Here is a 15,599-nt window from a genome sequence, read left to right as displayed (position 1 = left end):
TTCCAAAACAAACATACCTCAAAGACACCGGTGTCTTAATTCTTCAGGAGAATTACTATCTCAGCTGCCTTTTTGTCTTCTTGTCTTGAATTTGTTTTGTAGCCTAGGAAAAATAAATCTCATCTTACTTTTAAACTGAAAGCATAAGGCTAGACCAAGGAAAAAAAAAAAAACCAACACTTAATAGCATTGCAGTTAATTCTATTGTAATCCTACCTCATTATCTTAAGCAAATAAATCTCCAAAACGGATTACTATTTTAAAAGCAAATTAGAAAACTGAATGTTATCTGTGCAGGGAGACATTCTTTTAAAATGCAATCAGCAAGGAAGCTCATAAATGGGCCACTATATAAAAATATTCCTATCAGGCAATCGTTAGCAGATTTTCAACAGATGTGTATGTAACTATAATTTCACAAATTCCTAAAATAAAATGTTTTTACATTTACCACATACATTCAATAGTCTAAAAAAATCTACTCATTTAGATTCAAAAGAACAATATCATAAAGATATATTCTTTATGTATCTTCAATTGCAAGTGCTCTTGCCACTCCACCCATGTCAAGAATGGAAAATGCAGAGACTGGGAGAATGAAAACACTGAGCCCACTGTAGAAGAGGACCAGGTTCAAGACCAAGGAATGTTAATATTCACATGTCCATGGGACCCAATGAGATTAATTTGCAGGTCCTGAGAGAGCTGGCAGACAAAGCTGCTAAGCCATTATCCATAATTTCTGAAAAAAACATGGCAGTCAGATTTCTGTTTACAGCCCAGAAGGCAAATGGAACCTTGGACTGCATCAAAGGGAGAAGTAGACTGAAGTAGATGATTCTCACCCCCTCCTCTGCTCTTGCGAGACCCCACCTCTAAAACTGTGTACAGTTCTGTTGTCCCCAAATTATGAAGTTCATGCAACTGTTGGATCCAGTCTAGAGTAGGGCCATCAAGTTGACAAGAGGACTGGAGAACTTTCACTATGAAGCCAGCATGAGAAAGGTGGGGCTGTTCAGCATGCAGAACAGAAAATTATGTGGAAACCTAACAGCAACATTCCAATATCTTTCCCTACAGTGAAGCTTGAGAGGGACTCTTTGTCAGGAACTGTAGTGATGGGATTAGGGGTAATAGGTACAAACTGAAAGATGTGAAATTTAGGAAGAAATTCTTTACTGTGAGATTGGTGAGACACTGGAACAAGTTGCTCAGGGAGGTTGTGGATGTCCCAACACTGGCAATGTTCAAAGTCAGGTTAGACAAGGCCTTGAGCAGCCTGGTGTAGTGGGAGTTGTTTGGACTTGATGATCTTTAAGGTCTCTTCCAACCCTTTAACACTCTATGATTCTATGCAAAATATAGCAAGAGCAGCTATTTAACTGTCATACTTCCCACTCCTGCACACCATTATAATTTTTGATTTACTGAGAATTATAAAAAACTCAAATCACAAGTAAGGTTGTTATGTTTTTACTTTATTTCAATAACCATGTAAAATTCAGGCATAGCTCCTCATTACATATTTTTAGAAATGCACATGGAGTATATAAGCAGTGAAGAAGCAGCGGACACTATCAATAGAAATCAAACTACCAAAGTCATTGTTATTGCTAGAATGTTTTAAGTTTTCTCAGGAAAAAAATTACCAATTCTAAGGCTTTTTTGATATATTTAAGTTAGAATTAGATACCATGGGTTATCACAGTCCTACGAAAAAGCATCAATACCATTACACAAATAATTTTTTCATTAAGAAGAAACCAGTCTGTGATTCTGTAACAGCTTTATCACTAACTTAAAAGAAAACAATGGACATTATTAAAAAAAAAAAATTTGTATTTTTAGCTTAATTTGTATTGAACTTCTCAGTTTCACTTTAAAATACTCATCTTAATAATCCTGAGAGTTACTCCTTTCTTCAAATTTTTTCCATTAATCTGTACCCACACAAAAAATTTATGTTAAATAAAACCAGCTTGCTAGAAGGGAATGTGTATATTTAAGTGAACTCAGTGAATCTAAAATGAATGTGCATCTAAGCGAATCTGAAGGGAATGTGAATTTAAGTGAACTCAGCTTTGGAAATTGATTGTGGTATATGTGGAAGAAGCTAATGAAGAAAGTAATAAAAGATAAATAAAGCCAAGACAGAAATTAAAAACAACTAAAAAGGGTTAATCAGGGTTTCATTTGTACCCACAAACCAGCAATGTAGTTAGGCAGAAAGAAGTCAGGAAACTAATTTCTGATTTCTGTCAATCTGCTTCAAAGTCTTTTACTTCAGTGTTTCTCAAGAACAAAATATATAATCACACACAATTTGAATACATGAAAGCCAATGTAGAATACAGAAGGTAAAGCAAGGCATCCAGTATTCATAATAATATCCCAGAAATAGTATATATTATGCTATCATTAAAGATTCTCTAAGGGCTAGGGAACTACATACTTATAGTTGGCAAAATTAAAATAATCACACTGCTACCATTAAAGAAAATCTTGATTATAACTATTTTTATGTCAGACTAGCCATGACATGAGGGTTTTTTATTACTTTCTCAATGGTAATATAATGAATGTAAAAGTACAGACATAATTTCAAGAGTCATTGTGGTACTGACTGTGTTCTTGGAAATCAACATTTACAGGTTTAAGTAAAAAGAAAAATGAAAATACTTTCTTTTACAGGTTCTCCAATGTCTTGCATCAATTGAAATGTCAACTTATGCTTTCCAAGTTAGAAAAAATACTATGAGTAAAAACAGACTGATTAAATTAATAATGAATTTATGACTATAAAGCAAAAAAACCCTCCAAATGACAAAACAGCCAGAAAGTAACAATGTTAATCAGACTATGGGAGTACAGATAACTATTTTTATATGATCTTGATTTTGTGACTTCTGACTACTGTCACTAGCTAGTAGTGTCATCTACCCTTTCATTAAAGCTCAGTTTGTTTAACCATTGTGAATGTGGACTATTAGCTACTATTTGTTTGTGTTGCAGTACACAGATGAAAAGGATATCCCCAGGCTTACAAAAACTAAAAAAGACAGCTTTAAAACCTGTTTTCTCTTGGTGCTACTAGAGATCAAAATTCTTAAATATCTTGGCATATCTTTACCTACAGAAAAAAAGCAAATTTGGTATCTTTACTTACAGAAAAAGGCAAACTTGAAGACAACAGAGACAAACACTAAAGTCTTTAGTTATTGCTTACCTGTAATCTAAAATAAATAATCAATTACTTGTTCTCAAACAATTCAAGGTACAACTAAAACCACAACAAAGTTCACTTTCCCGAGGCAAGAAGCTAAATAATTTTGCTGCCAAACACTTGGCCTATGGTAATAAGGAAAGAGAACTTAAGCACCTGGCAAAGGAAAGAGAACTTAAGCACCACCACAGAAGAGCTATGTTTGAGTGATGGCATTGACATCACTTAGATGTCTCTATAACAAAACAAAACTAACCAAAATGAGGCAAACATCTTAAAAACAAAACAGTCTCATGTCATTAAAGAGAATGTGAAATAATAAAAAAGAATGAAAATCCTTTCAAAAACCTCTTGATCAATAACATGTGCTAGCCAAGACAATGAGAGGTAGAGATAGTTGGCACACTTTATCAGTCTAAATGCATTTACAGGACTACTACTGAACTATTGTCTATGTTCAAACAGTACCCTCACAGACCAGTAAAGGATTTTAAGCTCAAGTGATGCACAATATATAATGGTTGGCTATATTACAGTTTTTTTCTTAGTTTCTGACATTATTTTTTCTTTACATCTGTTAAATAGATAGATTTCTAGTTGAACAGTTTAATTCTTTTATTAATGCTAAAGAGAGCAAATATGAAAATATTCCCTGTGAAAATGAGGATCAAGGTTGTTCATACCGATATTTTTACTGCTATCAGCATAATTTTTCCTTCTCTTATTTTCCTTTATAAGTTGCTTTTCATTAAATGCAGAGCTGAATTAGACACAGATTAGTGTGAGGCAACTTAAAATCCTTAATTTTCCAAAGTTCAGGGAGGTGCAACCGATTCTTTCCATTTGTTTCCCCTTAGAGCAAAGAATTGTTAGAAGAACTTAATATTTCAAATTGCATTCTAGATATGTATTTTCAGACAATCTAATGAACACTTTTTTACACTCAAATGCGCAATGAGGTGCCAGATACCTGAGATCTAGAACAGTAATGAGTTCTGAACTTGGCTTGCCACTTTTCAGCTGGTATCTTCTGTTAAATTCCCACCATAATGATACTGACATACTATAAGAAACATCTAAACATACTTGGGATAAAAACTTGCCAGATATTAAATTTGACTTTATTTCAGTAATTTGTTTGACAATAAAAGAACTAATGAACACAGATTTAGAAAAAAAAAAAAAAAAAACAATAGAGTATTTCAGTTGGAGGGGACCAGCAATTATCAAGTCCAACCACCTGACCACTTCATAGATGGCCAAATACTAAAGCATATTAACAAGGGCATTGCCCAAACATCTCTTCAACACTGACAGTCTTGGGGTATCAACCACTTTTCTAGGAAGCCTGTTCCTGTGGTTCACCACCACATAAGTAAAGAAATGTTTCCCACTGTCCAAAACAAATCTACCCTGGAAACCATTCCCTTGAGTCCCAGGCACAAGAGATCAGCACTTCCTTCTTCTATTTCCCACCTCAGTAAGCTGAAAAGAGCCACTCAGCCTTCTTTTCTCGAAACTGTACAAGTCCAAAGTCCTCAGCAGTTCCTTTCTTCCATCCCTTTCACCAACGTTTTGGACTCTTCTGAATGCATCCAAAGCCCTTCAAAACTTTCCTATATTTTGGGGCCCAGAGCTGCACACATTACTCAAGGTGAGACTCCACCAGTGATGAATGCAATGAACTAATCACCTCTTTTGGTCTAAGAACATATTTACAATGATTTCTTACAATGCTAGCTCTACAGAGCCGTAGTAACTATAAAACATAGGCTTACTTTATACTTATCTTTCCTGATGAAAGTTCCTCTCTTGCCTGCAAGTTAAATAACTTATGATGCATTTTTAAAATTTCCCTCTTATTTTAGAAAATTGTATTAAATGGAATTTAGAAATAAATATTATAAATATTATATAGAAATAATATCATATTCCTGTTATAAATAGAAACTTACTTTATATTCATAAAATATTATTTAGATTTTATAATTAAGGACATGCATTTAATAGGGAAAATCCCTCTTGTCTATCATTTGATACTAATAACACATTAACATCTGTCTGAGCATGGAAGCCTCTAAAATGGAAAACTGGCATTAATTTTATGTCTTTACTGAAAAGGAACGAAGCATTCAGAGTTTTTACTTAGAACTACTAATGAATTATTAAACATTTAGCAGACTTCTCATCACTAAGAAAAATGTAGTAAAGAAGTCCTCTTGTTTCACCATATCTAATCTTGGTATTCTAAAAAGGAACTTCTTAAAATTTTTTTTCTCATATGTCTCCTTCTCTAAAAATCCATAGAAATACCCATAAAATATGGAAATTAACTCTACCATTACACCAATTAAGTTTAACTATATGAGATCAGGGAAAAAATGTTGGTGGATATAAATGCAACTATATCACTGAAGTGGATATGTGATTATAAGAGCTTGTTGATAATCGTGTATAGAGCAGTTCAAGAGAAAAGATGTTTGGAAGTCAAGTGGACCAATAAAATAAAAACATTTTGAGCAGAAATTAGATCCTGAAAGTATTAAAAATATTATTTTTAATGTGTTAAGTTTAAGTCTCTACAGCCCTACATATATATTGATTCATAGAAATTAGAGAAGTGCTACACTACTAGGGTGTTCTTTTCAGCTAAATTTTTAGAACCCAGATCTTTTCTTGTCAAGAATGCAGCCTTGTTTTTTTCCATTTTTTGATATAATTTCTTCCCTTTATATAGTATCATTGTACGATTTAGAACCAGTGTAGCATCAGAAAATCTTCCTTGACTAAAGAGCAATTCAGTTATTCAGTTAAAGGACAGCAGATTCTAGACTGAATTCTGTCTCTGCCACCACTGTGGAGAGGGGAGAAGCATTGATTTTTCTGTTTTTTTCCCATATACAAATTCAAATTTATATTCAGAGGTGTGCAAAGGAGAAAGGAAGTGAAGGGTAAAGGGAGCAAAGGCAAATAAATTGTTGAGTCACTGTTGCTGGAGATATTTAAGAGATGTGTGTAGATATGATACTCAGATGTGCATTTGATACTCCTAATGATTCTACTGCTCTATGAAAATAAAAATTAAACATGACTGTTATAATGTTTTCCTATTCTAAGCAAATGTCTTCTTAAATTTTTTACAGCTTAGTAGCATTTTACTGTTTACATGATAATTCTCAACATTGAATTTAAATGTCACCTATAGATTTAAATACATTTGTATTATGCTTTGTTCATAATTTAATATGATTTCAAGACCTGAATTAAATATCCCATTTTCACTTAAACACTTTGTTTAAAAAGCGATTAACCACTGAAGTCCATATTATCAAAAACAACTCCTCATAGTCTATGCAAACATGCCCTGGAAGTGAAAAACTGGAAGCATAATGTGGGCATAGGCAGCATATTCAGATGTGTGTAATGATGACTGTAAAGATTTACTAGAACAGTCCTAAGGTCATTTTCACTAGTACTTATATATAAAAACTGAAAAATAGCCTTTAGAGATCACATTAGAATTCCATCGGAAAAAGTGACTCTTCACTTACTAAAGTTTCACATCAAATTTACAAGGAAACCATACTAAATTAGTTATCTAAATCTCTGGATGAAATAGATCATAGCTGTGTCTTACCAATTAACCTTTCAATGCACAATACCCCAAGTGATTTCTAGCGATTTTGTTTCTAGCTCATTGTAAATGGAAAATGTTCTTATACAAGCAGTACAACTCAACTACTGACCTCAATTTATTAAAAAAAAAATCTTCCCATCTTCACTTAATAAGATGGAAAAGAGAGAAAACATATTTTACTATTTTAAATAGAATTTCACTCAGACATGTATAGATAACCACCATCAATTTTTATATACCTTAGGTCCTTAATAACAAAATCCAATAAAAGTAAAAACATTTAGTACTGGTATTATCAGAAAATTGAAGAGCTTCCCAAAACAAGATTTGATCAAATTTAGTGAAGCTTAAATATGGAAAGTTGCATTTTCTCAAATGCACAAACTCTGTATGCAAATACTCTGTTGTTAAAATTCAAGATTTGCTTACTCTCAGTTCAATCTAAACTTCTGTCTGCAGTGACATTTTAATTTACAGTACCAAAAGAATCTAGATATCTAGCTTGAACAGAAAACCAGACTTACTAAAAGGCAAATACACAAGAAAGTGGAATATAATTGCATCAAGCAGAAACACAACAAAATAGAAAGCAGAGGAACAGCTTTAGGTTCACCATAGTAGCATCATAAATTTTCTTCAGAGAATGGTACTGAAAGCAAAAACTGGTATGAGCTTATATTCCTGTCAAACATCAAGAGTGATAGCATATAGTTTCCCTTGGATATATAGAGGCAAAAGCTCTTTTTTCCTTCAGACTGCTTGAAGTCTGATAATGTTCATTACATAGAAAGAAACATCCTAAGATAAAGGAAGCAAACACTTTTTTTAAACCATGACTTAGAAGATAATTTCTGAGCTCACAGGAAGTCTCACAGCATATTTTAAATTACACACTGACATACATCTCATCCTCATAAAGTGTAATTGGGTCTTGGTTTGTTCAGTGAGGTTAAAAAATAGTTTTTGATTTACCACAAATTGACTCTAGGCTGAAAACAATCTGTGACTTGAAGGAAAGGAAACACATTTGAACTTTGAACTTGAAGAAGCTGAAGACTTTATTTAGTATATTGTGCTGACTGTAGTCGTCTGCATATAAGGAGAGCATAGCCGCTTGTGCTTGTCTTAGGAGCAAAAGGAAAGAGATTCAAATACAACAGTCCTTGTACTAGGAGAACATTAAAAAATGCTTTGTTTTCCTCAGACAGGTTCTTTAAATTTCAAAAATACAGTAAAAATTAAAACTATATAGAAAAAATTTAGACTTCTCTGTCAACTGAAACAAAATTTTGAGGTGAGAAAACTCAGGGATGAGTAGCCTGATTAATCATTTACTGCTGTATGATCATGAATAGTTTTGGTAGATTTTGCTTCAGTTTTCTAACCTATCAAACGTGAATAAAAATTTCTTTTTTCCTTTGTCTTATATTCCCTTTTTTTGGCTCATGAGGTGCGCAGACTCTTGCTGGGGCTTGCATAGAGTGATCCAAAAAGACTGTCCTTGGAATTCCAGCATACTACAATCAGAAATGTAACAAACAAAAGATGATTGCCTATTGAGACAAATAAAAAAGACTGTACTCAAGGCTTAAATGTTTATTAAGTCAAATCTGAAAATTGATTAAAAATAATGTTCTCCTTCGACCTGACATATTCAAAGAAAAAAACTGCAAGCCTGAGGCAAGACATTATTCCATTAGAGATATCATATAATGTCTAAAAATGTGAGAAAGAATCAGAAGTGAGATTCTTGTACTGTAAAATAAGCATGACACCCCACCTATATTGGGAAGTGCTCTTTTCTTATTTGAAAAAAATTCAGGTGAAAGACAAAATTTCCTCCAAGAAAGTACAAATTCATTTGCTTCACTTACTTTCCTTGGAATTTTCTCTCCTTTATAGCAAATGAGACATACATTATTCAGAAAATCTGCAGGGTCTTGGACAGTTTCTGATTTCTAAAGTTTAGAAATGCATCCTTCAATAAACCTGGAACATAACACTCACTGAAGAAAATACATCTGGGAAGAAAGATTTGCCCACTTTCTGCTAATATTATTGAACAAATGTACACTGTTATTTCTCCAGCTGACCAAGGAAATGGAAAACATACATTCTAGCCTATCTTTTCTCTTCTTAGCTTGAGACAGCATACATAAGCATCTGCACACACAAAAGTAAGACTTTTTCTGAGTTATTAAAAAATTACACTGATTATCAAGAGAGCACTCTCCTGACACTAAAATGTCCACTATGGACATTTTAGAACAGTCAGAAACATAGAAATATTTAAATTTTAGGAGGCTACTAGTTTTATACCAACAGAAAAAGATACGTCTATATGTAAACAATTAGGTATGTAAACTATTAAAACAAAGTCACTTAAATCAATGTAAATTAAAAAACAAAACAAAAAAAAAAAAACCCAAACATGAATAAATATTTTAAGAGAAAAAATTCTATTCATATATGTAAGACAATTTTGTATTTATTCTTAATGAAACATCCCATTATTCCATGCTTCTATGACCAATGGGAATCTTCTGTGTGTTCCTTCCTCCCAGACAGGTTTTATCTGTTAGCTCTGCATCCTTTCATGTGCTGCCTTTGTATTGCTTTATATCTTTTTGTACACACTCCTAAAGCAGCCCAGGGCACCATCGGGCTTTGTGTTTCGCTTTGTATCTACCACGTGCCACAGTTCTTTCCAAGCTGCTTTCCAGCTAATCAGCCCCCTCACATAGTCTTCCTTACTACACTGCTTTAGTTTATTCCTCCCCCTGTGCTTGAGCTCACATTTACCCTTGTTGAACTTCATGAGGTTCCTATCAGGCCATTTCTCCAGCCTGTCCAGGTTCCTCTGGAGGTCATCACAACCTCTGGTCATCCACTCCTTCCTGTGTTGTGATATCAACAAACCAGCTGAGGCTACACTCTGCCCCATCATCCAGATCTTTAATGAAGATTGTAAGATTGTAAGCAGCTGAACCCAGTGTTGACCTCTGGGGTACATTGCCAGCTACTGACCCTCAACTAGACTTAATACCACTGGCCACCACAGTCTGAGCCTTTAGACAGTTTACAGTCCATCTCAAGGTCTGTTCATCCAATCCATACTTTGTCAGCTACTCTATGAGGATCTTAGAGGAAAAAGTGTAAAAGGCCTTGTTTACACCTAGGTAGCCTTAATGACTACCCACTGCTCTACACTCATCTATTGAGACTGTCATTTTCTCATGTAAGGTTATCAGTTTGGTCTAACAGGACCTCCCATCACAGCCCATGGACTTATATATGTCCAGTTTGCTTAAATATTCACTGACCTGATCATCTTCCATGAGTACATTTTCCTTGCACCAGGCTTTTCCCTGGCTTCAGTAATTAAGATTTCTGAAGAATAGTTTTGCCAGTTAAAACTAAGAGGAATTCAGAACCTCAGCCTTTTCCATGTCCTGTGTCAGTAGGTTCATCCAGCAGTGGGCCCTCATAATCCCTATTTTTCCTTTTATCACCTATGTATGCATTGAAATCCTTCTCATTGTCTTTTAATATCCTTGACCAGATGCTGTTCAATTCAGGCTTTGTCCCTCCTAACTGCATCTCTGCTCAAATGTTGCCTCTATACTCCTCCCAGATCATCTGTCCCCGCTTCCACCTTCTCCATGCTTCTTTTTGATGTTTGAGTTTGCTCAGGAGATCCTAGCTCATCTATGAACTGTTCCTGATATTTTTGGCTGACCTTCTGATGTAGGTCTGGACTGAGAACAATAAAATCTAAAACAGATAAAGTATTTATCAAATGGTTACTCAGCAGTGTAACCCATAAAGTCACCTTTTAATAATATTTAAGTAAAGCATTCAGGAAATCAACATAGACAGAAGGTAAACTCTACCAGTAGCACCATCTTAATTTTATTCTAAGGTCAGTGTCAGAGCAAAAAATCCAAGAAGAGATTAGAGAAATGTAATGTTCTGTGAAATACTATCGAAATGTTGCCTCTTGTGTCTTCCAAAACCCTTTATCATGGTATTTCTGTGTCACTTTTTTTCCTTTTTGTTAAAAAGATCTCTCCAAGGACTGGTAGAGTCCAACATGTGAAGCTTCAACAACTGCTGTACAATCCTTCTACCCAAACAGGTAAGAGCTTTCAAAAAGCACATACTGAAAAAAATATCATTATAGGTAATTCAAATTGCTGAAGTGAACAACTTATTGCTTTTCAGACTGCAGGTAGTTAGTTCAATTCCCAGTAAAGTGAGACTTTATGTACATTCAAGAAGTACTTAAACTAAAGCAACTGATTTAATACTGCTGATTGAATCATTAGTGTGCTTGCAGGGGACTCCCAAGTTAGTTCAAGAACTGCCACTCAGTCATTAAGGAATTTTTCAAAGTGCTGCACCAGCACTCAGGGAACTTCAAAGCATAAAAAACTTTTTCTGTACCCAGCAAGCTATTGACACTTTTCAATTACTGTGACGTTTTACACATATTCTGCAAAAATGCAAGAACTGCGCAATGTAAGGAAGAAATAAACCACCAAGCCTTCAGTACTCATTAGGTATTTTTAATTATGTATTAAGTTTTGCAACAATTGCATTTACCCATGTGATTATTCAGTTGTGAGCAGAGTTCGTGACCTCCTCCTCAGGGATATGCAATATAGCAGTAGAGCAATTAATTATTACCTCAACCAAGAAGGGCACAGAATAGAGCCAGTGACTATCTTCTAAGAGAGGGAATTTTTTCATTTTACTATTTCCTCTCTTGAAATCACAAGACAAACATGAATAAGCCAAACAAACATTAGCAGTCATCTCTACAAACACATCATGAACAAGTTGTTACACAGAGAAAAACATCTAAATTATTCTTCCTTCAGATTTGTATTTGTTCTTATTTTTATGACAATGACACCAGCTCCCCAACATCCCTACCATATCCCTTATAAACAAAAGATCACAAATGCTGTGCCTGCAGCTATTTGTGCATTGAAAGGGTAGTTAGAAAAACTAAAATGACTGGTTGATTAGCTGCTACAAATACAATGTGTGATGCTCAGATCCCAGTGTTGTCTGTCCTCCCCTCAAGGGAACAGCAAAACTACTCCTACATTCAACCCATTAACCAGTTTCCCCACAAACCATGAACAAACCTAAAGACATCCTTACTTTGACCTTCACTACATACTGGCAAATCAATTCAGGAGAGACTGGAAAATAGAAGCAGGCAGCCTTGCTAAGCCACATTTGGAAAGGAAAACAGGCCAAGAGCAACCAAAGGATGCAGTGAAAGCGTGGATGAAGAATTCATTTTGTACAGCACTAGTAAAATAGTCGTTGTGAACAGTTGTGAACAGTACACACTGATGGAGTACAATTGCTATGCAGATCCTGCTCTGCCACTCTGCCAGGATGGTGTTGATTGAGTGAGCCTGGCACAGCACTGTGCATCAGAACCAGTTACAAAACTATGCTTGCCATATGTGCATGTCTTTTGCTTAAATAAGCTATATATATTTTAGCACACTTGAAAAAAAAATGTAAATTTAAAGCCTACAATTGAATCCATATGAGCATATGGTCATAACTAGAGAATGCAATAGGGGGTGAATGCAATAGGTAATGCAAAATTTTTCCAAGAACTCTAAAATAAGTTTAAAAAAATGAACTTGATTTCTCACTTGAATTTTAATCATTCAGTATTTTTTTAATGAAATGGCACATGAGTAACATAATAAATCAATACAGTGTTTTAAGTAATAGAAAAAAAAATCTAAAAAATCCACACTACAGATCTTAGTATTGTTCAAAGAAAATCTAATATATCACAAAGGTTTAAAAAAAAACCAAAAAACCTCTACTTTTCTATTTTGGAATTCATTACAATTCTCCTTAAGTTATATATTTAAAATTTATTTTTCCCCACCACCAACTGTAGTTGAATTTTACTCTATCAAAAACATTTAAAACAAAATAAGCTATTTCAAATAATGTAAGATTAATTTCTTGGATCAGAATTCTCATTTTATGATTCAATGTACAAGGTAAGAAAAATATATCAATTAGTAACTGAAAAAAATTTCTTTCACTTGAATAGCTTACAAGTTATTTTCCTTATTTAAGCCAATAATTTTAGCTGACTGCAGGTATACCTGGTCTGAATTCATCAAAAATTAATATATATCACTTCTTTTTTTAATAGCAGGAAGAAAAATTTTTATATATTTGATCATCCTTGTAGAAAGCAGGGCAAAATCTAAATAATGGAGTTGGAAGTTAAGTATTTCATTAAAAAATAATAATTAAAAAATGCTAATTATATTCAATAATATGTTAATTTATCTGGAGAAGATAATTATCATTACAAACTTACACTAAAAGTGAAATTAAAGAATTGACTGACTGAAATAAAAAAGGAATTCTAGGAAGAAATATCTTGAAGAGCATACTGGAGTATAATACGTATAAATGCAAAAAATACATTTCTAAAACATATTAGAAACTTTAAAACCACATGATTTTTAAATATATTTCTGAATTAAAAATACTACTTTTGCGATCAATACAAATATATAAAGTTATAGCAATCAAATAAATTCCAATTAATTATCAGTATCATTTGTAGACTATGTGGGAACATCCTAGCAATATATTTTTAAAACTACATACAATTAAAAATGTACTGGTTTATTTCTGTAAAGAGTTTATATTAATAACAAATTATTAACAGATAATGAAAATTACTCCTCACAACCAATGAGTAATCAGCTTGTTTCAGAAAATAAGAAAAGCATAGATTTCATTTCTGTGTGATGACACCCAGTCCTACTTTGGAAAAACAAGGCAGCTCTGCATTTGCTTGTTCTTGGTCTCTTCTTATAAAAGGAAATTTCTCAGTTCTTCTGAAAGATAGCTGTTTACCTCACTAGACTGATTAATCAATTAATTAAAACAAACAAAACATTCTAGGTAGTCTTCTGATGCTATAAGAAAAATACAGCTTGCCAAAGAGTCTTGATATTCTTTACTTTATCAGCTAAGCAAATTTTCTCTTCCAGTTCCAAACACACTTATATCAACTTGTTAGGTGTCACTATTGCAGCATCCTTCAGACTTCAGGTGCTTCTTGGTCAAAGATAATTACATTTTCTGCTGGGAGGAGTACTTCATACACCATTATCTCATAACCTTAAAATAAATAAGCAATTCATGGTGGTGAAGGGAAAATTAAGTAAAAGCAGGAACACAGCTATTAAGAATGACAGAAGAGAAAAAAAACCAAAACCACCAAACAAAAACCTACAAAGAAACTCACTTCTATCTTGAAACCAATACAAAAAACTGAATAACTCTTTCCCCAGAGACAAACTGCAATAGGATAATGAATGCAATTGGAGCATTTTATTTTCCAGACAAATACTCCCTTTTCTAAGATGTGCTACACATCTTGAATAGATGTGTCTATTCAAGTCTAGACTGAACTTCAAATCTATGTCTTAGGTAAATAACTTCATTCAACACGTGGAAAGCACACCCTGAATTATACTACAAATGATACACAGCTGGCAATAGGATTAGTAACAGCTGCAACCAAACTTGTATAGATCATGATTTATTTTATCTTCCAGATGAATCATACTTATAGTCTAACCAGCTGCAACAGTTATATTCTTTATTTTGTACTAAACACCACCTAAATCTAAGTTTCTCAAGTTCTTAGTAAAGAGTGTGTGCTCCTGTATGATTGGTTGAAATTTATCAGCATAAAATACAATAATAATTAAGTGAATGAAGCCAGGGTATTAACATCAATAGCTTGCATTCTACATTCTGTAGTCTCATGAAGAAAATATTGATGACTATATTTAGTGAATGATTGGAATTCAAGTAACATCATGGCCTTTGAAAAAGACAAGCAAAACATTCCCATCAATACCACTGATTCATCTGATAAATGGAAGGCTGAGTCAGAGCAGTACTAATAGGTTGCTTTCCTCGGCTCATTACTTGATAAAAAGGTAGTGTGCTGGGCAAGATACTTTTTTATAAAACACATTCTTCACTAGAAAATAAAATTTAAAAAAACCCCAAAGAAACAAAACCCAAAATCTTGTGAAGAAATTAAATTAAATAGCATCAAATTCTCTCTTTTTCCTTGATGTTGCTTTGCTCAGTTCTGATCACTTTTAAATTTAGTCACATATCACTGAAGAATGTTTTTTGAGAATCAGTAATTGATACTTATTCTTGCATTTTATTCCCAATTTTGAGACAAGGGGGAAAAACCCCAAATGCCAAGTTTTGGTAAGTATTGCTATTCTTATCTTCCAATTAACAGGTTTCACTGGAATTTTCAGCTTTTCAGCTGTTTGACTAAACATAGAACTAGCTTGTACACATAGATGATTATTGTTACTCTAAAGCTCCTCAGACACAAGATTTAGATGTGCAAAAATTCTTCATGTAGTCTTATGCAACAAATACTGGCAATTGCACAGTTAAATCAATAGATGATTTTAATTTTTACTAATTTGTCCTCTTAGGAAACTAAGAAATAAACAAACATTTGCATGTAGTTTACTGAAATATTTTATACTTTTTTTAACAACAATATAATCTAAAACCAGTATTTTGAACTATGACTTCAGGTTTTTAATACCTATTTTCTAACTGAAGCTTAGTTTAACATGGCCTCTACTTACCTAAGAAAATTTTTATCCCTCTAGCTAAAATCTC

The 15,599-nt window shown here is 33.5% G+C and overlaps 1 protein-coding gene across 10 annotated transcripts in view; it reads right to left on the bottom strand.

Annotated features, from left to right (window-relative positions):
- CDH18 (cadherin 18) overlaps nt 1-15,599 on the bottom strand; it is a 502,412-nt gene that overhangs the window by 300,526 nt on the left and 186,287 nt on the right. For 8 of the 10 annotated variants that reach the window (XM_072924261.1, XM_072924259.1, XM_072924260.1 and 5 more), the window contains one exon: nt 18-103. The exons of the other annotated variants lie outside the window; for them this stretch is intronic. The gene's annotated coding sequence lies outside the window, so the exon portion shown is untranslated. The remainder of the gene's footprint in view (nt 1-17; nt 104-15,599) is intronic. 10 annotated transcript variants of the gene reach the window in all.

This window comes from Taeniopygia guttata, chromosome 2 (genome assembly GCF_048771995.1).
Source record: "Taeniopygia guttata chromosome 2, bTaeGut7.mat, whole genome shotgun sequence".
Classification (NCBI taxonomy): domain Eukaryota; kingdom Metazoa; phylum Chordata; class Aves; order Passeriformes; family Estrildidae; genus Taeniopygia; species Taeniopygia guttata.
Note: the sequence above shows the minus strand (reverse complement) of the source record. Positions and strands in the feature narration are given on the sequence as shown.